At 37.0% G+C, this 25,773-nt stretch overlaps 1 protein-coding gene and 1 pseudogene across 2 annotated transcripts in view; both read right to left on the reverse strand.

Moving 5' to 3' along the window:
• The window catches only part of PLCL1 (phospholipase C like 1 (inactive)), a 369,301-nt gene that overhangs the window by 185,037 nt on the left and 158,491 nt on the right, over positions 1-25,773 (reverse strand). The window lies entirely within an intron of this gene.
• LOC131827609 (HIG1 domain family member 1A, mitochondrial-like) lies at positions 25,161-25,500 on the reverse strand (annotated as a pseudogene).

The following is a 25,773-nucleotide window of genomic DNA, read 5'->3' on the forward strand; positions in this document are numbered from 1 at the left end:
CAGGAATAACAACAGAAAGTGTATTAAATTTCCTTGCCTCCTTTTTTACCCATCATATCAGCATACCTCCATGAGCAAATAAAAATAGCGCTGATTGAGGTCATTGCAGAGTAATGTGTCATCCCCAAATAGTACTTTGCTGTTCCAAATAAGATAATTGAGTGAGTGCCCTGTAATATGAGAGGCTTTATAAGGGTTCCAATATAAGGTGACTCCCATGGGCATATACAGAAACTAAAAATAAAATGACATGCTAGACTCAATACTGTCTTTAGCAAAATAGGATTCTCCAGATGTAATCTGCTCCTCATAGGCATTCCCCTGTACCTTCACCCCTGGTCTGGTACACTGGTTTCTGTACAACCTATGTTACACCTTGGAGGGTCTCCAAGTGAACTCCAAATGAGAGTCTGGGGAGTTGTTTCTCTCCTTAGGAAGGTTTGGATTCTCTCCCAAGCAAACTGTCTTCTAAACTGCAACTATTAACAGAGGCATTTTACAAACTCTACAGAGAGTTATCCATTTCCAAACACTGTTTAATGTATACCATATCTTGGCACTGAGCTCCCTAGGTCAACTATGGAAACCGTATCTTCAAAATACAACTTTCTAGCCTGGGAATCAAGACTCTTCTACCTAGTTCAGCTCTCTTCCACACTGCCAGAAAGTTCATGTACTTCTGTCACATTTGTCTCCTTATAGCTCTCTGCCACCAGGCCTAGGTTCTGCAACTACACTCTCTAAAGAAGCACAGTTGGTGAACCACCCCACTCTTGGTTTCAGCTCAGGTCATGATCTCAGAGTCTCGAAATGGAGTCCCACATCAGGCTTCATGCTCTGAGCTCAGCATGGAGTCTGCTTAAGATTCTCTTCTCCCTCTACCCCTTTGCCTCTCCCCACCTCTCTCTCTTTCTCGAATAAATAAATCTTGGGAAAAAAATAGCTTCCACCATTTCTTTGGTATTTCAAATCCTATTCATCCTTCAAGGTCTAGTTCAAATCCCTAGTCACCCTCCCTTAGAAAATCTCCAGATCAAGCCAGAAGAAGTGGTATCTCTTTCCCTAAATGGATAAAACATGGACTTGCAGAGGCTTGTCTTATATAAAACGTTTCCTGTCTTCCTATCTTAACTCCCCAACTAGTTTGAGAGCAACCCAAAGGCAGGGACTAATGATTCCGTCTTTGGATATTCCCCACTACTAGTTAGTGTGTTTCCCTACACATTGCAAGTTGACATAAACAATTATTGAATGAATGAATAACAACAAGAACAGCAATCATAACTATATGGAAATATATTCATCTAACATTTGTTTTAGGGATTTTAAAGGTCCATTCAAAACAAGAATGTCAACTATTCATTGTTTATTGTAGTTATTTTTGGCAAATCCCCTAGTTAGTTGCTTCACTCAATAGAATATAATTTATCCCTTTCGATTTAAACTATATAATCCATCCTAGAAATTACACTTCAGAAAAAAATAAATGATAAACACTGTGCTTCACTCAACCCATTTGTATACCTGACACCCTTTCTTATCACTGGGTAGTTCTCACCATTAATTCCTTTCAACCGCCTATACTCACTCACCCTCTGCAGATTCCTCCTGTGATAGTGCGACGTGGTCTGTCCCAGCCTGCACTTCTTTTTCTAGTCTCTCAGTATTTAACCACAGTTACTATTACCTGTAGTTACCTCTCTTCACTGTTTCTCTTTAACATACACTATTGCCTAGTATGCGGTCTTCCACAAAGGAGGCATTTTTCACATCCCTGATGATGCTTCCATCACACTCGAGAAAAACCACTTCTGCTTCTAAAACTGAAACTCAGTCTCTCCTAGATCCATTCAAAATGCACCCTCCACAGATGGTAACTAGGCTTATTGTAGTGATCATTTCACAATGAACACAAATATCACACCAATATGTTGTACATCTGAAACTAATACAACATGATGTCAATTATACTTCAATTAAAAAATGCACCCTCTAACCAATTTCTCCAATATAAGAAAATAAACTTCATTCATTCAATTTGTATAACCTTGTTTTCTGAACTGAAAGCTACAAACCACAGTCTGATAAAATATTTGAAATCTGGCTCACATAGCATAAATCTAAATATAGTAGACCCTCACCAAACAATCAGTTTATTAAAAAGCATGCATCATTTCTTGATGGATTAATTACTATTCCCTTGCTGTTCCATTATTCTTCAGTAATAATGATTAATATGAACATGGTGCCAGAGAGCCCAAGGGCTCTATCTGAGAAAAACTAGGTCTAATCTTGGGCCTGCCTAATTACCTTACTACTTCAAATTTAATTTTCTCATTCACTCATTCACAAAGTGAGTGTTCTAGTCTAGACCAGTGGTCACACATTCAAACGCCTACACGAGTCAGATAAGTACTATTAATGAATGAAGCATGGTATGGATGGGAAGATTAAGAGTGTGAGAGACTGATGGAAACTGGAAAGCAGATGCTCACTCCAAAGGAGGCAGGTGTTACAGCATTTAAATCCAGCCTATTGCCATGTAGGAGTGCAGGCCCAATATAGCCAATCTTCAGACTTGTCTAAAGAAGCTGGAAATTAGGACTTATTTATGTTATTAATCAATAGCTAATTTCATGTATTTTTTAAAATAAAACCACATATAGGCCAAGATCATATAGGTTAAGTCAAATACATCTGCAGGCCAAATGAGACCTATGGGCCAATAGTTCGAACTTTAGGTTCAGGTAATCTTTCTTTCTAATATGAAATTCTCTATGTTCTCTAGATGTCTCTTTTATAAACTAATGGGATTATATATTGTACCTATTTTTCAGTAAGTTTGGCTGAGAGGGAACATCAGAGAAATTGAGGTGGTAGAGCAAACGCAGGATATGAAGTCAAAAGACAAATCCAAGGCCCTCCTTCACCTTTCAGAGCTGTATGGCTTTGGCAAAGTGCCTTAACTTCCTAGGACCTGAAGTTTTCATCATCTGTAAGAGAGGGGTCATTCCAGTCCTTCTAACATGAATGGTGATATTTGAGTAAAATAGTGAAAATGGAAGTACTGTGTAAACTCTAAAGCACTAAAGAACTTTCGGGAGTTATTATTGTATTGTCTAACTTCCCAAAGATCAATTCAGGAGGAAAAAAAAAAAAAAACAGATTTTGAGAGTATCCAAGTATAACTTATTATGATAAATGAGACATACTCCTCAGAACTTCTAGTAGAAGCCAACAATTGTTCTGATGTTAAATCTATGAAAGTTATTAAATTAAGTGGGATGTGGTTTCAAACTTTCAGGCAATAAATACCACATCCCGACTTACTGATTTTGGCTCAATCCAGCACTTGGAGACTACTCCAATAACTAGGTAACATCCATTCAATTCAGGGTTTCAGATACCTGATGGCAATCTCGTAATTCAGGTCTTAGAATGATATGCAAGGATCAGTTGAGAATGACGAAGCTCACAGAGTAATCAGAGCTCTGAACAATTTCCTTAGAAAGGGGCTGATAAAGGACACCAGAGGGTGAGATCTGACATCAGTCTCTAGTTCCTCCCCTCTCTGAAACTGAATCACAAGAAGAGTTTTAGTTCCACCCAAATTCCCTTCTGTAGGGTTTGGATTTGTTATTCCCAACTGTTCCAGGAGACCTCACCACTAATCACAGATAATCCCTAGACTTCTCTAGTTAACTCTGGGAATAGCCAGGTAATACTATATTCTACTCCCCATGGCACCTCACCTAAAGTGGATCCTCCACTTGCCCAAACCGTAACACTACATAATATCAATTAACTAATCTCCTCACAACAGCTCAGACCAGGGGTTGGCAAACTTTCTGTAAAAGATCAGACAATAAGTATTACTGACTTTACCAGCCACAGGGTCTGAGTTGAAACTACATTGCTTTGATAGTGCAAAAGCAGCTGTGGACTATATCTAAATGAATGAATGAATGTAGCTATGCTGCCATGAAACCACGGTTACCAAAATGGCAGAAGGCCATGGTTGGCCAACCACTGGCGTGGAATATTCTCTTTGTTCTGTGAGTTATATTCAATATCAGATAATATCAAACTTTTTTCTATTTGAGAGAGAGTACAGGTGGGGCAGGGAGGGGCAGAGGAGGAGAGAGAAGCAGGCTCAACACTGAGCAGGGAGCCTGACACAGCACTCGATCCTAGAACCCTGGGGACCACGACATGAGCCAAAGGCAGACACTTTCACACTTAAGTGACTGAGCCACCCAGGTGCCCTGATAATATCAAACTTTTTTTTTTTTTGAAGATTTTATTTATTTATTTATTTATTTGTCAGAGAGGAAGAGAGAGAGAGAGAGCGCACAAGCAGGCAGAGAGGCAGAGAGAAAAGCAGGCTCCCTACTGAGCAAGGAGCCAGATGCGGGACTTGATCCCAGGACTCTGGGATCATGACCTGAGCTGAAGGCAGCGGCTTAACCCACTGAGCCACCCAGGCATCCCAATATCAAACTTTTGAAGAACTATTTTAATGAAAAAGGATGCCAAGTAAAACTAACAAAACACTCTAAACATCATGCTCTACATAATGAATTTCACTTCTCAAAGAAACCTTAGTAGGCGGTTATTTTGCTTCCCATTTTGTAAGTGAGGAAACTGAGACGAGGCAAGCTTAATCAAGTGGTTCAAAGTTACACAACTAGTAGGTGGTAGAGCCAGGATTTCATCCTAGGTTTCTCTGACCCTACCTGGCCTTTCCACCAAAGCGCTCAGCTGCCCATGTGGTATACTTGGGAATTTCCAAATGCCTCCAAAAATTCCTGAGCTAATCTGAGATACAGATACTTGTTAAATTTTCATTAAAGAATGCTCATAATGAAAGTGAGTATTTGAAAAATTTTAGCTGAAATGAGCCATGCTTTAATAAAACAAGAATACTAAGGCTGAATTCCATTCACTATCCTTTTATTTTCAATTAGGCCTAGAAAATTTTATTTACAAACTGTTTTGTGGAAAAAGCCAATGAAGTAATAAGAGGACCACTTCTAATTTTCCTAGATAAGATAAATCAGTTTCCTGGTATTTTCATTGGGCCACCTCACTCTCTTCCTATAAACAGTGTCACTAGAAATATGTTTTGCCCTTTTTCTGTAATTACATTTGAAATACAAACCAATTTTGTAAATCTAACAAAGTCAGTATTATGGACCACCCAGGAGACAATCATTAAAAGGAAAGAACCCCATTATTAAAAAATATTTACCAGGAAGAAAGCATGAACATGATATTCTTCCTATGGAGGATCCATATATTCAAATGGATTTTTTTAACTATTGTCTTAATATCAAAAATGTTTGCAATAGATCTTAGTTAATCATTTGTAAAATCCAACCTACCGGCTTTGATTTCTAAGGAAATAATGTACCCTAACTTCCTTGGAAACTAGTTACTGTTCAAAGTTTTGTAACACTTCTGAACATTACCACTTTAGATGCTAAGAAAAATGAGTCTCAAATGTTTTTAAGATAACCAAATTTTTCTGACTATAAATTACCATAAGTAGTAAATGTAAAATTAATACAGTAATTTGAAAGAGTTTGTCTTCTAATCAGTAATACGCCTTAAGCTACTGAAACACAGAAAGTAAAACATGTTGAAACAAACCATTAAAACATGTTTAGATTTCAAGAAATTGGAAAGTACCCATTTTCCACAGATCTGCTTAATCACTACACTAATAAAAACAAATCTAAAAAGTCCTTCAGCAAAGCCAGATTTGTGCTTTGATAACCAAATAGATGAAGCTTAACATAAATACCACTGGTAGTTGTGCTTCAGTTACGCTCCCCTTGAAGCGACAGGGAAGATGTAACTGATAATATAAAATCAAAACCCTGGGAAACAGAGTTGAACTTTTAAACTAGAGAATGCTGTTATGGTGAAAATATTACGCTTTATTCAGCCTCTGTAATTCTTTGCATACTATTTAAAGAGTAGACCTGCATATTATTTAAAGAGTAGATGCACAGAGACCTGGAGTTGGTGGTAGAAGGCTCTGGATCCAACCTACAAAATAGCCAAAATTCTATTTTCAGAGGACAATGGTAATTCCAGCTCTATGCCTACAGGCCTTATACCAAGCTTTGATCCCCTTGAAATAGTGTCCTTTTATCTTCTTTCTATCTAACACAGTCTGGCAATAATAATAGTAAAAACAACAAACTAACTTTAGTTCTAACCTTCCCATATGCCAGGTTCTGTGCCAGTAAGTCTTTTACAGAAAATGTTTATTTCAGTCTCAAACAACCTGATATTGCTAAGTAAATTTTAAATAAAGGAAAAAATATATTAACCTATATATTTATAACTATACTTTAAATGAAATGACTTCACTCTTGCAAGAAGCCCCTCAGCAAGCCAATTTATAAACCTGAGAGATGATTTACATTGCAAATAACCACTCCCCTCCTTACCTCCTCATTTAAACAGAGGGTAATGGGGAAAGAAAATATTTTTTAAATGATGAACTAAGAATCCATTCTATCAAAAACAGTTAATTTGTGGGGCAGCTGGATGACTCAATCAGTTGAGCATTCCGACTCCCGATTTCAGCTCAAGTCATGATCTCAGGGTCGTGAGATCAAGCCTGGGGCTGGGCTCCAAGCTCGGCATGAAGTCAGCTTGGGATTCTTTCTCTCCCTCTCCCCTTACTCCATGTGCTCACTCTCTCTTTCTCTCTCAATAAAAAGTTTTTTCTCTCTCTTTTAAAAAGTTTGGCTAATTTGTATACAGATTTTGTATATTTCCACCTTAAAATTAAGCAGCCACTTAACTAAAAAAAATTACGCCTTAAAGTTTAGACAAATAAAACAATTAATGGAGAAATACTGATTTTTAAATGGGTTGGATCAACAAATTGTTGAGGATTTCCTTTCTTAAGAGAAGTCAGTTGATTTGTAGCGAAGGATAGAAGCAAGGTCATGCCAAGGGTCCCGCCCTGGCTTGTAGTATCCTATAATGTATGCCAGAGTATCCCGTCATCCGGATCACAGCGACTCTCTCAACAGCTCGGGCTACCTCATGTTTATTTCACAAAAGGAAGCAAACAATGGCAAGGCCCACTTAATATAAGAAGTGGCACATGAAAGTTTATGCATGTTAGAGTCCCATAACTGATTACTACCCAGAGAGGTCAGTAGTCTTTCAAACTTTAAAGATCTATTGACTATAAACTATAGATGGTCTCTGTATTTATAGACCTAATTCTAGAAACAAAATTTGGACTAAACTGCAGGAGAATTCCAATAATTAGCCAAATACCCGCAAAGAAACAGACCAAAAGAAAGAAAGAAATAAAAATAGGAAACTTAATTTCTTAGAAAGCACGGGGGAGAGTTTTTTTAGTATTACTGTGGTAAGAACAGGTAACACAAGATCTACCTTCTTAACTAATTTTTAAATGCATAATACAGTATTATTAACTATAGGCTAGAGTTGTACAACAGATCTCTAGAACTTATTTATTTTGTAAAACTGAAACTTTATACTCATCGAATAGCAACTCCCCACTGCTCCTTCCCCCTAGCCCCTGGTAACCACCATTCTACTCTCTGCTTCTACAAATTTAGCTATTCTAGATACCTTATATGAGTGGAACCATGCAGTATTTGTCCTTTATGACTATCATTTCATTTAGTGTAGTGTCTACTAGGATCATCCATATTATCACAAATGGCACGATTTCTTTTTTTTTTTTTTTAAGGCTGAAAAGTATTCCATCATATGTATATACCACAGTTTCTTCATTCATTCATCCCTTGAATTTAAGTTGTTTTCATGAGGAAGGTTTAAAGATAGTTAAAAGTATAGTTTTCCCTATTGTCCATCAGCAAATTCCTAAATCTTCTCTGGCATTTGCACTTAAATTTGCAAAGTGTTTGGGCAAATGGAAGTGGAAATAATGGAAAAATAGGAAGCCAAAAAGATAGTAGAAATATATAGAGTCCTTTCCTGTTCATTGTCTTTTTACTTTGTCAGTTTTAGACTTCTATATATGCTATGGACTGAAAGTTTGTTCCTCCTCCAAAATGCCTAAGTTGAAGCCCTAACTCCACTGTAACTATACTTGGAGATGGAGCTGTTAAGGAAGTAAAGATTAAAGGAGATCATAAGGGTGTGGCCCCAATTCCAGATGATCAGTGTCCTCATAAGAAAAGACAAGAGAAAGCTCATTTGCTTGCTGTCTCTCTCCACATGCACACACCAAAGACCATGTGAGCACAGAGAGGAAAGGCAGCCATATGTAATCTAAAGAAAGAGCTCTCACAAGACACCAACCCTGCTAGCACCTTAACCTTAGAATTCCAGCCTCTAGAAGAGTAAGAAAACAAACTTCTGTTGTTTAAGTCACCTAGTCTATGTTATTTTGCTATGGAAGCCCAAACTAACTAATACAATATATGTGAAAATTCTAGTGATAAAAGCATACCACTTAATAAAAATTCAAACCAAAATTGTTTTATTAATTTGGTAAGCCAAATAGAATAGCATGCATTTTTTACTTTCCCATAGTTAAATACAAACTTCCCATAAAATTAAGCCATTGCTCCTTAAGACAAAATAATATAATTAAATTTGAAATTTATAACTATATTACAAAGCCTCTTATTTAAGTTAAAATAATCAAAATCCATAGATAAGATTATAAATGCAAAATGCTAGGTAAACTGGAACATCTACCAAGAAATGCTATCCAGAATCCCATTACTTCAAGACTGTGACTTTGGAAGCGTTGGCCTTTCCCCATTTGTAAACAGAGGCAACTGGATTAGAATCTCTCTCCTCAGCTTCTTTCCTATAGTAAGGTACTAATTTTCATCATGCCCCTCATCTGTGAGGTCTTTCTACGTAGATTTATTTTACTGATTATTATAGATAAATTCATTTTGGAAAGTGGAATCTCCTTTCTGGAACCCAGACAGACATTTCAGACCCTTAATAAACGTCCTTTCTGGATTTAACCATCATGGTCTCATCAAAAACTCTATCTAAGGAGGGCCTGAGTGGCTCGGTCAGTTAAGCATGGGACTCTTGATTTCAGCTCAGGACCCCAAGATTGAGCCCCAAGTCGGGCTCCCTACTCAGCACAGAGTCTTCTTGTCCCTCTCCCTCCCCTCTTCCTCCTTATCCGCCTCTCCCTCTGTCTGTCTCCCTCTCGAAAATAAATAAATAAAAATCTTTTTAAAAAACAACATTTTCCTTCCTATCTGAGAACAGGAAGGAAAATAAAAGGTTTTCCAACAACTAGTCTTCAGAGTTGTCCTAAATGGTTGACAAGGAGTATACATTATGTGTCAGTATGATTTCTTTGCAAAATACCTATATAGTTGAGGGAAAAGATGAATAAAAAAAGGGATGGCTTCTCACTGCTTGTTCTTGAGAACTTTCTCATTAAGAAAGTAATCTGAGCAGGTAAAGCAGACATACCTCTACGATTTTTCTGGTTTTGTTAGTGTTTCCAAACTTTGTCTATTTTAAAATCAGAATAATTTCTCTACCTTTGTTTTCATATAATTTCCCTGATGATCTTTGTCATACATTAGTGCTTAGAAAGGTAAGGTGTAATTCCCCAACCCCCACCCACAGGAGCTAAGTGGGTGATTTAATGTACATTGGAACACTGTTCGCCCTAACCTTACATTACACAGGAAAAAAACTACTGCTGGTTTGATTGACTGTAGCTGGATAGAGATGTAGTGTATTTAAAGGCTAGTGAATGTAACTTTAATGCTTAAAAAAAGTTTTTATTCTTTTAGGACTAAAAAAAAAAGTTTTTAGTTTACTTAAACTGCATAGAACATCCCTCCTCCAGACTTCCTGATGGCTGGCTCTTTCACTGTTCAGCTCAATTGTAACCTCTGAGATCTTTCTCTGACCATTCTAACCAAACTACTGAACTACCATCTCTGAGTCACTTGTTTCTGTATTACCTTGTTTAATTTCCCTCAGAACTTATTACCACCTACATTAAAGGATTTTGTGAGGATTAACAATTAACAGATCCTGACTTACAATAAAAACTCTGTAGTATTAGCTATCTCGGTTATTATCTTATTTACTTTCTTATTGCCTCCCATGTCATCTGCACTGCTTTATCTCCAGTGTCTAAGACCCTGCCAAGTACATAGAGGGTACTCAATAAATTATTACTAAATGACTTAATTATATTTTTCAATCACTCATGATTAAGGGACAGCTGAGTGAACTCACATATTCATTCTCTCATGTTAAATGAAATATTTATGTACAAAAGAATGTGGTAGGATACCAGATGGGTATGAGTCTGTGTCTTTATGAAGGAACTAAGGCATATCAACAGATAATTATGTTACAATTTGGTATGGAAACAAAAGAAAGGTATAAAGCAAGTGCCTGGTAAGTTCAGAAATCCCCCTGCCCAGACATCAGCTGCCTTTCGCTTATTGGAACACCCCAGAAATTTATTTGACCTGAGATCTTAATCCACATATCCCATTGTATACTTATCATGTTCACTCAGAAATCTTGGAGGTACAACAAGACTAAACTCATACTACCCACCTGGCCTGCTCTTTCCTTTTGTTTCCTATCTCTGAATGTTCACAGACCTACTATGTCACTCAAGACAGGAATTTGGGGATTATTCTATTTTCTTCCACTTTCTGCATTCTGCCACCATCTAATCAGGCACTAAGTGTTTCTTTCTAATGCTTCAGGAGGGTTTCAGGTTTGATCCCATCCAATCCTTCTATTTGGTCATTTTCTTGTACTTTTCCCCCATACAACCTCATACAGTGCATATATAAAGACTAGGTTTTCTATATAAGTAATAAATCACTAAATTTTACTCCTGTAACTAGCATTATACTATATGTTACTTATCAGAATTTAAATTTAAATAAAAACTTGAAATATTTAAATAAAAAATACAATAAAATACAGGCTTATGTTGTCATATACCAGCATTTTTCACCACCTAGATTTCAACACAAGAATGAATGAATGAATGAATGAATCAAACAGAAAAGGAGCCACTCTCTGAGGATGACAGGAAAAGTCTTACAAACAAGGTAATATTTGAGCTGGTCTTAAATAATCAATGGGAATTGACTAGGGTCAGAAATGAGTATATTTCAGGCCTCAGAAGAGCATGAGGAAGGCAAGTGGGAATTTGAAGAGAATTTAAAGTCCCACAAATGAATTTGGACTTACTTCTAGAAGCAACAGAGAATTAGAAAGTGCGGATAAGCAGAGGAGTGGGATCACCAGCTTTGTCTGGGTAGAGACAACTCTGCTGTGTAGATAGCAGGAGAAAGAAACTAGTGGTGGGGAGAGCTGGTGAGCATCAGAAGTGAGGTGCCAGCAGAGTGAGTGGAGAGGAGACAGATTTCATATGGATTTTAAAGATAAGATCAATATAGTTAACTAATGTTTAAAAAAAAATGGGTAACTCAGTGTTAACTTGATAGTTGTTTAAATCTTTTTTGCTATTTTTTGTTTATTAAAACTGAAAAGACAGGGCCACCTGGGTGGCTCAATCAGTTGAGCATCCAACTCTTGGTTTCAGCTCTGCTTGTGGTCTCAGGGTCATGGTCTCAGGGTCATGGGATCGAGCCCAGCTTTGGGCTCCACACTCAGCATGTAATCTGCTTGTCTTTCTCCCTCTGCTCCTCCCCCTGCTTGTACTCTCTCTCAAATAAATGAATAAAATCTTAAATAAATAAATAAGTCTAAAAAGACACAAACAACCTCAAATCAATAGACTAAATACCCAGGGGAATAATTTTTATTATAGTGTTTGGGCTTTTTCCAGTAAAAATTATGTATAGTCCCAGAGGGCCCCAAAGCCGGATGTCCTCTAAGCATATAACAGATTTCAGGATCAGAGGCCAGGGGAAAAAGTCTAAACAACTAAAGCAACCAAACACTTGAAGAACTGTTCAAATAATATTAGTGAGAAATACTGAAAACATCAGCTGCAGACCAAATGATATGGAGGTATATAAAAATAATCATACAAAATAAAAAATGACAAAAATAATCAACTTCAAAACTCAGAAAGACTGTAATTTCTTGCTAGGAATGAGAGAAATCAGGAAAGCTTTTATGGTAAGTAACACTGGAGTCAGACCTTAAAGTGTGTAGTAATTTCATTTGCAGAGTTGAAGGGATATCCTCTTCAGAAGAAGGGAACAAAAATAGAGGTGGAAAAAAGTGGGAGCATTGAAGGAATGATCAGGAATTTTCAGTCTGATTGGCTCACTGGGTATATGAACAGGAGCAATGGAAGTTAAGATTGAAAATGTAGTATAGGCCCAGGTCATGATGGACTTGAATTCACACAGGGGACTCTGAACTTGAGGATTCACCGCAACTGGGCTGGAAAAGGTAGCATACTCAGCGCCATGCTTCAGAAAGAGTCACTTATCAGGGGTAGGTAAGATGGAGGGAATGAACAGGACCACAGATATTCACAGTGGGAACACATAAGGGAGAAAATTTTAAATCTTGATAAGATTGGGATGGGAAAAAACTCAGACAAGTCCCAGTAGGGAACCCATGTGCAGGCAAATTAGCAGTGAGATTGCAATGGAGTCAGAAGTCTCAATCAAACCAATTTTTCTGCCGAGTGTTACTTCTCTATGGCCCTTGCAACTGCAGCAGCTGTCCTATAATCACAAAGATAACTAGTCAGACTGCTAACCTAATAGGAGCAACAGGTTGGGAGGAGAATGGGAAGACCCCAGGTCTTTAGTGATGTTATGAGTCACTGATTTAACTAACCATTAGCCTTTTGACCATGTACAAAACTGTTAAAATAGATTTTCCTTACTGTAAAAAAAAAAAAAAATCAAGTTTATGACTTTTTCCTCTTTTTAGCTCAGTAATGTGAGAGCAGGAGTAGAGAAATCAGTTAGTGGAGTCTATTCAGAACTATAGATTTGCAGAGCAATTAATGTAAGACATGGAAACCAGAACCTAAAGGGCATGAAGCTAGAAAGCCCTGAGTTTAAACGGAGGGCCAAAAGATCCGTATGGACAGGAAAGCAGGTGAAGCCAAAGTGAGAAGTAAGGGCAAAATACGGGGCAAGCAGCTGTTACAATGACAAATAAAGCCACGATTCAATTGGAGAGGGGATTGAGAAGAGGTAGAACCAGAACCAACATCTGAGAAGACCATAGCAGATGAGAAGTGTGGCAGTGCCTATAAGGAACAAGAGTATCATAGATAAATTTGCTTAAGGTCCAGAGGCCAGAGATCTGTGAAGACAGGGGCTGGAACAGCAGATAAGGGTTTAGGTTTCTGAGCTGCTAGAAGACAGAGAGGAAGTCTGCAGCAACAGGCTCTCGGTGGGATGAGGAGAAAGCAGAAGTTGTGAGTTGAACATAAGATAGAAAAAGTGGGGTATACCCAATAGAGGACAGTTCAAAACACAAGTTCTTGAGAGACAATGTGCAAACAATAATCTGGGTGTGATGGGAAGCAGGAAATCTGCTGACTCCTGCTCCTCAATCTGAGAGCCAGAGAAAGTGGAAGAAGTGACAACGAGGGATGGATCTGGCTCCGAAACTTAAAACTTAGAACGAGGCCAAGATTGAGTTTTGGCAAGAGTATAGGGAAATGTTGAAGTGAAAGGCTAAAGAACGTGAGGTCTGCTTCACTAACAGAATCCTAGAATGTAGAAGAGGGGCATGGTTGAGAAGAAGGCGAGTATGGCAGGGGCTGAAATCTACAGATAGAAATCAGAAGTATCAGAAGTGAGGCATGTGCATCTCTGGTGACCATTTTTAAAAAAGAAATGTAGGTGGTAGCTGATTGAGTAGTTGGCTAGTGTTGATGGGGAAACAGGGCTGGGAGAATAAATAAAGGGGAATTTTGGTAGCTTAACAACCTGGCAGAACAAAAAAGTGTAAATAAGTTTAGAAGCAGACAGACCTAGATGTGAATCCTAACTGCCATTTATTAGCCATGTGACTTTAAGCTTTTGTTTACTCACCATGAAAATGGAAACAAAAAAGCCAACATTGCAGGGGCATTAGTGAGATTTCAAGATAACCTATGCAAAACACTCAGCGTCATAACAGACACTCAATGGACACTCAATAAGGCGAAACATCTCTATAATCACACCTGGCTTCAAGCTTCTAGGTCTGCCAGTGCAAACAGCTTTCAAAGGTACAGCTTAGATGAGGGGGAGTTGGGGGGCGGGGGTCAGAATTTTCCCCAATAGCATTTCTCCTGAAGTACACAATACTATTAGAGAAGAAAGCCAATGGCTTACCAATGAAAAAGAATGAAAATTCTAAATTAAACTCTCAAGAATTCAGCCACCCCGAGCCTACAAAGACAGGAAGAGAAACTTCACCCACATGATTGCAGAGAAAAACTTTGTATTCCTTATTTTGTTTATTCAGTGAATCAGCCTATTATCAGTACTTGCAAATTAACTCTAATTATCAGATAGAAGCGATGTGGTTATTCTGTCTGATAATCAACTATTACAAAAGCCTAAGCAATAAGTAATAATTACCATATCATTCTATAAAAGATCTTTCTTTTTTTTTCCTGACTGAAAGTAGCACACACTCAAGATAAATTATAGGACTGGCTTATAATTTTATCTCACTTTTCAAAATTTATACTAGGTCAGTGCGAATGATTCCCAAATTGAAATCTCCAGTCTGGGCCTTTCCACTGAGGTCCAAATGACCGCTCTGACATCACCCCTTCAATATCTAATTGGCCGTTCAAACTTAAGGGGAAAAACAGAATTCTTCGTGTGCTTCCAAACCAGTCCCTCTCCAGCTCTTCCCATCCTCAGTCAATGGAACCACCATCCACCTAGTTATTCAAGCCCAAACATAGAAATCATCCTTGATTTGTGCTTTTTCTTATTATCCTAAAAGCATTCATTAACAAGCCCCATGGACTCTACCCTAAAATATATACGAAAGCCGTGACATTTCTCTCCTTTTCAATAGCCGCTAATCTCATCTGAGTCACCATCATCTCTTACCTGAATAACTGGATTACTAACTCCTTAACCCTCCTCCATACTCTTCCAACCATCCATTTTCCACTGAATAGCCAGAAGAACCGTGAGAAACACAAATCAGATGGTTTCCTTCTCCTTCTTAAACCCTAGCAATGCTCTTACAATGAAATTCAAACTTTTCCCTACAAGGTTCACCTGACCTCACACCTGCACACCTCTGTGACCTCAACTGCTGTCTTTCTCTCCAGCACATATTGCACTCTAGCCACAATGGCCTTCTTTCTGTTCTTTGAACGTATGAAGCTCATCCTACCTTTCCAGAAGCTAGTTCCTCTGCCTGAAATATCCTAACAGCAGACCTTTTTATGGCCGACTCCTTCTTTTCACCAGGGAGAAAATGCTATCTCCTCAATGAAGCTATACTCATCTTAATTAGCTCCTTAATTAATATCTCTTAGTCTTTCTCTCTTGCATTATCCTGTTTTGTTTTTTCATATTTGTAGTCACCAAGAGGGCATTTGGTAGGCACTCAATAAATGTAGAATTAATGAATAAAACATATGCAACTTCTCTTCAATTGGAGTATTGTAAACTCATCAGACAGGCTTAAAATACCCTACTTCAGACAATCAAGTCTCAAGTTCATCTGGAATTTATCTTCAATTCAAAGGTTGTTCAGAAATCTGCTGGACGGACTTGTACCAGCTCCAAAGCTGATGGAAAGGGGTGGGGAGAAATAGTCCCAGAGCAAATTGCACTTACTGTCTTCTACAGCTTCATAATTCACACCTACATGCACTGTTTGGCTTGGAGCCTCTCAGAGCAGCTGAGACTTGCTCCTGATAAAGGCCCAGACTGTGTTTCTTCAAGAACCTGACCAGACTTCCCACCCAAGGCAGGCAGAGTCACCATTAGCAGGATGGCTCCAAGAAGACCTGAGGGCAAGGGATACTTATCCGAAGATGGAGTAAATATTTCTGAGTCTCCAGGTCTGTATAGCCATCTTGTAGATACAGACATGAACCCATATTGGTTGGATTCATCCTGTCAATCACCATGACCCTTGTGGCAACCAAGCAAAGGCTTTCAAAGCGTGTGGAAAACTCAAAGGCACTTGGGGGGACGGTCATAGTTCTAGGCAATACCATAAACTCTTCACATCATAGAAGAACCAGACCTTAATAAAAAAAAAAAAAAATTTGTTACTGATATATACCAAACAGTATATAAATATGTCAAAAATCATGAAAATAATTTCATTTTACTTTAAAAAAAAAAGTAAAACCTAGGCAGGTTTTACCATCCAAACGCTCCATATTAAACAAATGAGAAAAAATGAGGCTCAGAAAGTTTCAATGACTTGCTCAAAATCCTCCAGAGATTCAGAATGCTTTTGAATACATAACACCTCATCTTTTGCACACTTTTAAAGATGAAGAAAAGTGAACTGATGGTGAAAAATGATTTTTTACTTTGCCCTTGCTCAGGAGTTTCAGCAAAATTAACCTTACGACGATGTCTTATATGACGCTATCAGAGTGAAACTGAATTCAACAAAGTCACAATCTCTGTGGGGGGAGAAAAACCTCCTTTTCTCATCTAACATCTTGTTGCACTTTGTTTTTACTTCCCTCTTGCTGTATGTAGTTTTTTGAAGTAGAATGGCTTCACACTAAATTTATCTTGGAAAGATTTTCCAAGAGATAAGAGTTCCAAATCTTCCAGATATTGCAAAACAAACCCCATATTTGCCTTTCTTTGACAAAACTTGGCACCCTGCCTCAAAAACTGACATTACTCAGCATGTGCCCTCATGGCATAATTCCCAAATTCTTTATAATCTTACAAAAGCACTTTCTTTCTTTCTGAAGAAATGTCCAGTTTCAGATAAGATGCTTCCATTATCTGAACCAGCTATTTTGCTTTGTCAGTTAGGAAGGAAATTGAAGGCTAACTCATGAAAGACACTACCATACCTATTAATAGGTGCATTTAAAATAGCCCTGATAACCAAAATGAACACACTAATTTAATACATTTCTAATTACTTCTCTTTTTTACGTTTAACAACTTGACAGTCATTTCAATGGAACACAAATAATAGAGACAACTTCTGATTGTCTTTATTATTGTCTGATTAAACAAACTTTAAACTTTGTCATAAGTGCAAAAACGCCAGATCAGATTATTTACTGATTAAACAAAATACCCATTTGTGAAAAGAAGTCAAATGTATAACAAAGACAGTAAAATTATCTGAAATTCAGCTACAACCCAGAAAGAGAATTATCATTAATATTTTGGTAACCACCGTGTCATATGTATTTCTATGCATTTACACATAACATAGGATTTTGTGCAAATTATACATAAATTGGTTTGTGGACAAGTCCTTGCTGATCCTACAGTCTTTTGATGGAGGCATCTCTCTACCCTCCGCCTATGGCTCCTGAGCCAATAGAATAGCCTAGTATATGTCCCTCCATAACTCCATGTTCACACAATCTTATGTCAATAGCTATAATTTATTAAGTGTTTATAATATTTTCCAGCATCTTTCCTCCACCCTTTTTTTCCCTAGATGTCTCAGCTTATTCTTTTTTTTTTTTTTTTAAGATTTTATTTATTTATTTGACAGAGAGAGATCACCAGTAGGCAGAGAGGCAGGCAAAGAGAGAGAGAGGAGGAAGCAGGCTCCCTGTTGAGCAGAGAGCCCGATGCAGGACTCGAGATCAGGACCCTGGACTCATGCAGGACCCTGGACTCATGCAGGACCCTGAGATCATGACCTGAGCCGAAGGCAGCAGCTTAACCCACTGAGCCACCCAGGTACCCTCAGCTTATTCTTTTGTTTGTTGGTTGGCTGAAGTATAGTTGACACACAATGTTACATTAGTTTCAGGTGTACAACAAAGTGATTCCACAAGTCTATGTTTAAACCTAAATCTAAGTTGTGCTATGCTCAACACAAGCATAGCTACCATTTGTCACCATACAACGCTATTACAATACTGTTGACTATATTACTTATGCTCCACTCTATTTTTTAAAGACATGTTACTTTCTTTATATAAAGATTTTATTTATTTATTTGAAAAAGAGAGTGAGAGAAAGAGAATGAGCTCGGGGGAGGGACGGGGGAAAGGGAGAAGCAGACTCCCAGCTGAGTAGGGAACCCTGATGTGGGACTCCATCCCAGAACCTGGGGATCATGACCTGAGCTGAAGGCAGAAGTTTAACCAACTGGGCCACCAAGGCACCCCAAGACATGTTATTTTTGAAACCTCCTTTCATCACCTATTTTGCTTTCTGTCTCATTCATCTAGAACCTGAAAGCCCTGCTTCCTCAAACGAGGAGTCAGTCATCCACACTTGATGTCACAGAAGGTCCTCAGGGTGCTCTGCTGTTCCCTGTTTCCTTTTGACTTGTAGCATACGGCCTCATAGGAAAAGCAAAACAATAATATAAATTACAAAAGTGGATGACATTGGCAAATAAATAAAGGTCACAATATGACTAAACAAATAGGGACTTCTTGGTTATTTTTACAATGATTAAAAAAAAATGCTGGCCATTGGGATTAACCATGCTAAAGTTTTGATTAGGCCATGTATTTAATGACCATAATTCCAGCATTTTTGTAGTGTGAAACATTTTAAAACATTAACATAACACAAACATTACATAAAAGTATAGTTGGTATTAAATTTTCTAATGGTTTAAAAAGATTGAGCATTTTTATTCTTTAGCTAAAGGAACTAAATGAGGAAATTATTAAACACAAAAATACAAATAAGCTTCATGGTGAATATTGCATTAATGTTAAACTAAATATAAATGGAGATGTAGTTCACTCATTAAACTTTTATTTATTTAACATATCCATACCCCAGATACTGTGGGATGTTGTAGGAGGGTGAAAGATAGAGCTCCAGCCTTCAATAAGTTTATAGTTGAGTGCTGCACTGGCCAACATGCAATTGCATGTATAATTTTTAAAAAAGTAAACTGGGGGAATAAATTTTAATAATATACTTTATTTAACCCACTATACCCAAAACATCATTTCCACATGTAAACTACATTTAAAAATTTACTAATAGGATATTTTACATACTTTTTAAATACTAAGTCTTCAAAATCCAGTATGTGTTTCATACCTATGGCACATCTCCAACTGGACAGTCACATTTCAAGGGTTCAATAGCCACTCGTAGTTGATGGCTATTGTTTTGGAAGTACAGGCCTAGTACATTTGTCAGAATGGGCTAGGTTATGATATGTACAAACAACCCCAACATCCTAGCTATTTAAAGCATTAAAAATACATTTCTTACCCAAGCTACATGTCTTTTGCAGGTCAGCAGGGTCTTGGAAGTCATTCAGGACTCAGATTTCATCTCATCACACAATCACATTTAAGAGGAAGGAAAAGTAGAATTGAACACTGGCTATTAAATGCTTTCTCCTGAAAGTGACATACACTACTTCTATGCCAAAGCGAGTCATGCAGCCAAAGGTGGTGGGAAGTATGGTCCTATTGCCTGCCCAGAAAGCTGAGAGCTGGAATATTTGCTGTCCAACACCAGTGATTACCACATCTATTAAGTGAACATCATGAGTCAAACTATGTGAAAAGGAAACAGGGAGATAAGGTACACAGCTAGAGCTAAGTTACAACAGGGGGTAGAACGTGATGAAAGCAGCAAGAGACAGATAAAATTCTGAGGGAATTCAGGGGAAGGCAAACTTACCTCTGGCACCAATGGAGAAGCAACTATAAATAGTTACTGCTTGCCTAGAACTATCTGACACATCTGGAAGACAGTTCCACCTAATTAACTCAGAGGCTAGCCTTGAGAAACCAGATATCTCATCTCTATTATAGAGTACAAATTGCCACTGCACGCATCCTATAAAAATGCAGAGTACAATATATACTAAACTCACACATACACTTTGAGGGTAATTTTGTATAAATTGTCTTTTTAAACCACTCACTCTGAGATAATAAAACAGCCATCGCTGAACCAGTCATCAGATCACCCAGACCATTTCAATACCTCAGAAAAGGGTCAAGGAAGGAAGAAACCTACAGTTACTAACATGCACTATTCTGGAAATCTACAACAGAACAAGAAATGCGATGAAAAAACATAGTATCAAAAAGACATTTCAATTTCCTAAGCAAAATCTTGTGACATTATTGAGACACTGATTGGTTGAGAGACCTCTTTTGCTCTCAGAGGCTCCTGCGGCCATTTGGAAAGGAGCTAGTTGTTTCTGGGAATATTTTATATATTACAGAATTGTGAGATTAATGGATTTTAAAGTATCAAGGAATGTAGGACTTGTGGATATCACCTTCCCACGAATAACTCATGAAAGACCTGTCCTCATGTCTGCATAGGTGGGTGGTTGAGTATCATAAACCTCAGTAGAGAAAAGTATACCTTGTAGAATACCTACTGATTTGTCGTATGTGCATAAGACATATCCCATTCTATCAATCACTAAAGGGAGCATATCAGATATGCAAAACAACCTATAGAATTTCTCATGAAATACAGCCTTATTCCCACATCCTCACTAAGAAACCAAATGGCAGGCAATTCTCTATTATACCAGAAAAAGGCAGGGTCACCAATGTATAATTCAGGAAACAAAAAAAACCAATTTACAGAATATCCACTAATCTACAAAAACTGTGCTACAAAAACTGTACCTCATTCTGTCAATCACTGAAGGTAAAAGTACATTAGATATTCATAATAATACATAGAATTTTTCATGAGAAGAGACCTTATTCCCAAATTCTTTTCACAGAAAAAACAAATATTAGACAATTATTGACCAGATCCTGAAAGCTTTATATAAATGTCAATATTATTATTCTTTAAAATGCAGTATAGTATATACTAGAATTGTTAATATACTTAACATAATTGTCAATAAGGTTATTAGAATCTACAGAATATCACCATGAAATGGCTATAATACCTCTGATAACCTCCTGTAATTCAAACATAGTCACACATGAAACCATTAAGAACATCAGAATTATAGGACCAAAGCCCATACTCTTCCAGTCTTCCACTGACTTTGACAGGGCATTAAGGGACATTGATCAGCTGATATTTTGTGGGTCACAGAGGGTATAAGATATAGTTTTAGGCTCTACTTAAGCAGAGAGAAAAGGTATATACCCATGAAGAGATAACAAGTTAAAAGAAGAGAAATCACTTTAAGTTGAGGTGGTCAAAAGACTTATAGGAATCAAAAGATGAGCTGACTCAAAAGGATTTCAACTGCCAAGAAGAAAACAGAAGAACATTCTGGGAATAAATAAAAATTCAAAAATGTAAGATTGTGGAGAAACAACTGGAAAGCCATATGCAAAAGAATGTCATTGGACCCCTAATTCACACCATACACAAAAATTAGTGGGGTGCCAAGGTGGCTCAGTTAGTTAAGCATCTAACTCTTAATTTTTGGCTTAGGTCATAATCTCAGGGTTGTGAGATCAAGCCCTGTGTTGGGCTCTGTGCTCAGTGTGGAGCCTGCTTAGGATTCTCTCTCCCTCTGCCCTGCCCCACTCTTTGTCTGTCACTCCCTCCCTCTCAAAAAAAAAAAAAATTATTGAAAAATAGATAAAAAATATTACTATAAGAGATAAAACTATAAAGTTCTTAGAAGAAACTGGAGGCATAAATCTTCATAACCCTGGGTTAGACAATGGCTTTTTAATTATGATAATAGAGTCACATGCAAAAAAAAGAAAAAATAGACATATTGGATTTCATTAAAAATTAAAAACTTGTGTGTTTCATCATTAAGAAATTGAAATGACAACTCACAAGAGAAAATATTGAAGCTCATATATCTGATTAGGAACTATTATCTAGAATACATAAGCAACTCTTATAACTCAATAATATAAACACAAATATAAACACAAATCCATTTTGTGCATAGGCAAAGGCTATGAATAAGTATTTCTCCAAAGAAGATATGCAAATGATCAATAAACTGATGGAAAGATACTTAACATCATTAGTCACCAGGGAAATACAAATCAAAACCACCATGTAATACCATTTCACACCCATTAGCATGGATATAATAAAAAAAAAAAAAAAAAACAGATAACGACAAGGCAAGATAATAATAACGGCAAGAGTGTGGAGGAATTAGAATCCTCAGTAACTGCTAATGAGAATGTAAAGTGTGGTGGCTGCTGTGAAAATAGTCTAGTACTTCCTCAAAAGGTTAACCACAGAGTTACCATATGACCCAGGATTTACATTCCTAGATATATACCAAAGAAAAATAAAAACATGTATTCATGCAAAAACCTAAACATGAATATTCATAGCAGCATGTTCATAATACCCAAAAAGTAGAAAAAAACTATATGTTCATTGACTGATGAATGGATAAAAAATGTTATATTCGTACAATGAAATACTACTTAGCAATAAAAAGAAGTATTGACACATGGCTACAACATGGATGAACTCTGAAAACATCATGCTAAGCGAAAGAAGCCCAGTCACAAAAGCCCACGGATGGTGTGGTTCCATTTACTTGAAATGACCAGAACAGGCAAATCTAGAGACTGATAGTAGATTAGTAGCGTATAGAAGGGTGGGTGAAGGAGAGGAAGGGAAAGACTGTTAATGAGCATGGGGCTTTTTGGGGAAAAGTTAATGAGAAGATTCTAAAATTGTGCTGACAGTTGCACAACTGTATAAATATACTAAAAAGCACTCAGCTAATCACCTTAGATAGGTGAATTGCATGGTTATGTGAATAATAAGTGAATAAAACCTTTTTTTTTTAAAATGCAAGGTGTGTTTGTAGGGAACCATAAATAGGCCATCTGACCAGGTACGATAATTGATAGTAAAGGAATGGAAATGAAAACCAGAAAACTAAGCTGCTGCTATGATACACTGAAAGCCCTTCAATGCAAAGAAAAGGAGTTTGAACTGTATCCTACCTTCCCAATTGATTACCTGAGAATAATAGACATAAAGAACCCAAAGCCTAGTAAGTATCGCCATAATGACAGCTGCTCTCATTATTATCATTACTAAGAGGTCTCTGATAATTCTATGTTATGTATTCATCTTGCTTGGACCTTTAGATTAGCCTCTTGGGGCCTCCATAGTCTGAATTTTATGTGAGCACTTGGGCTTAGCTCCCCCAAGGCCAGAGGTCCACCCAACTGAATTCAATTTCCTGGTGAAAATTAAAGATAATAGAAAACAATTTGATTTTTGAAACCCAAAAAAAGCAGAAAATAATTTGAGCCTTGAAATTCTAGAGCACAATGTAATGCACAAAAGCAATATCCACATAGGTAAATTAGACTTGTGAGTTATCTTGATGTAATAGAATACCACTGGAATAATAAGTGAAAGACAAATTAAGCTCAATAATGGCTACATTCACTAGAAATTACTTAGCCAGACACACATCACCAATGGGAAACTATTAGAGAATATTAGTGTGTGAAAAAATGAGCCTTACAAGAACAAGGGAGAAACTGAAAGTCACCCAAGGTGACTATAATTTTTTCAGCTCTGATGTATCAGCCCTTTGAGCTACATGAAGAAGCATGTATTTTTTTTTCTACCCTTCTCTCTATTGAACAAAATAATTCAAAGTACACATGCATTACAAAGTTCAGCATTTAAAGAGCACTGACATTGTATTAATTGTATTAATATTAAAAATAAGCCAAGAGAGAAGACATAATTTATCCTCTGGGTTTCTTACCTTTTCATTTAGGATCATGAGGGAGAGATAACTTTTCTGACCAACATTTTAACTGTCAAGTAGATAATGAATATGTATGCAAATCATCCGAGTCACTAAAGAAACCCCCCAAATAAATTAACAAAGGACATGGAAAACAGTGTTCTACTGTTGAGTAGACTATTTCAGTTCTAACTACTCAGCTTAGAATTTATTCCAGTTGTCAGTACGTATCTAATCATACCCAAGTTACTTATCTCTCTCTTTTTTTTTAAATGTGTTCACTTACTTTACTAACACAACATTTACCATGTTATCACCATGGAATGTAAATTCAGGTTAGACAAGAAAACTTCACAACTGTAATAAAGCATTCTGGAGTATGTGAGCACTTGGGCTTAGCTTGAGTCTAATGCCTGACCAAACCTCCTTGCTTATAAATCATTAATCACTTCAACTATAGGTAATTTGTTAACATTTATAATTCTTACAGAGAAAATAAACAAACTTCATACATTTCAAAAGTGTTTTTCACTTACCTTTGCATTAGTACTTAGAATACACATCTCTATTTCAAGATGACATTTAAAAATTATTCTAATACAACAGCAGCATAAATACAACGTTGCAATTACAGAAAAAGCTTAACTGGGATCCAGAGTTAAGTTATTCTCATGTTTACAAGTATGATTCTGAAATAAACACTACTTCCAAGCAGCTGTTATCACCTTTTTAGGTTTGGTTTAAATACACATATTTTCAGTTGTGGGGAAACTTATAACATATTAATAATATTAATTATATATAAATATAAATATTTTACTTATATTAATTTATATAAAATTTATATGAATATATTATCTATAAATAAAATCCATATAAATATACAATTAATATAATATATTAATAATATTCCATGCACTGTTCTGAAAGGGTCTGGAGCCAACCAGCCCTAAAAACTGGAATACTCAACCAGTCTGCAAAACAGGCAGAAAAAAAGTTAAACAGGATTCCTAGACAACATCAAAAGCAACTGGGAGTAAAAGAATTGGTAAATTAAACTCTTCTGATAAAATTAATTATAAAGAGGACAAGAAGGAACATATATTATCACTATCAAATACATTTGAAAGTGACATGTTTCTTTGTGCTAATCTGACTCCCCTGAATGACCTAACTAAATAAGTGGTCACTAGTAACTTTGTTACCAGGCAAATCAAGCCTACAAGAAAAGAAGCGAATATTTAAATTACCATGCTGTTGTCTGACCCATTCAGATGATTTATTTTCAACATAAACATATAAACTCAATATATGAGATACCTAACTAAAAAGCAAGCACCACCAACAAAACCAAGACCACTTCTCTTCTCCTAAGGTTTAGGCTTTGTCCAGAATTCCTTATACATGGAACAGCCCATAACAAGGGTCACTGCTCCCATAACAAAGCTTTGGGCTGCCACATGCATGTGGATTAGGTGAACAGACATTTTAGTATTCCCCTTCTCTTCAGTTTATATAATCCATATGCAACGATTGCTGCAAACTCTGCTGTTCCAATGGGAACAAACAGTGCGTCTTTAGCTTTTCAAATAAGTTTAGATCCCTGACCTTTCCTGGACGAAGAAAGAGAAACATCCATGCCTATTGACATAGTGACTGAAGACACCTCCTTCCTAGAGTGCTGATAGTATCCAAGTTACTTTGAAACTCAAGACAGTTATCAGTGAGTGAATAGAAAGTGAACAAAACCTCTAACATAAAGGGAGATTCTCCCACAGAGTGGAAGAGCAGGTTTTCCCACAGCTGCAAGGACCAGTACTCCCTGGGATTCTGCACTGTCAGAACCTGCTCAACTCTCTGCCCCTCTAGTTTCCAAGCAACCTCGTCTTCCAAGTTTGGTTCTGTCCCAAATGACACTACTTGAGGACCTAGCCTGGAATAAGAAATTAGTTGGCATTAACACAGAATAACATGTGGTTCAGA

Source organism: Mustela lutreola, chromosome 3 (genome assembly GCF_030435805.1).
Source record: "Mustela lutreola isolate mMusLut2 chromosome 3, mMusLut2.pri, whole genome shotgun sequence".
In the NCBI taxonomy this organism is placed as follows: Eukaryota; Metazoa; Chordata; class Mammalia; order Carnivora; family Mustelidae; genus Mustela; species Mustela lutreola.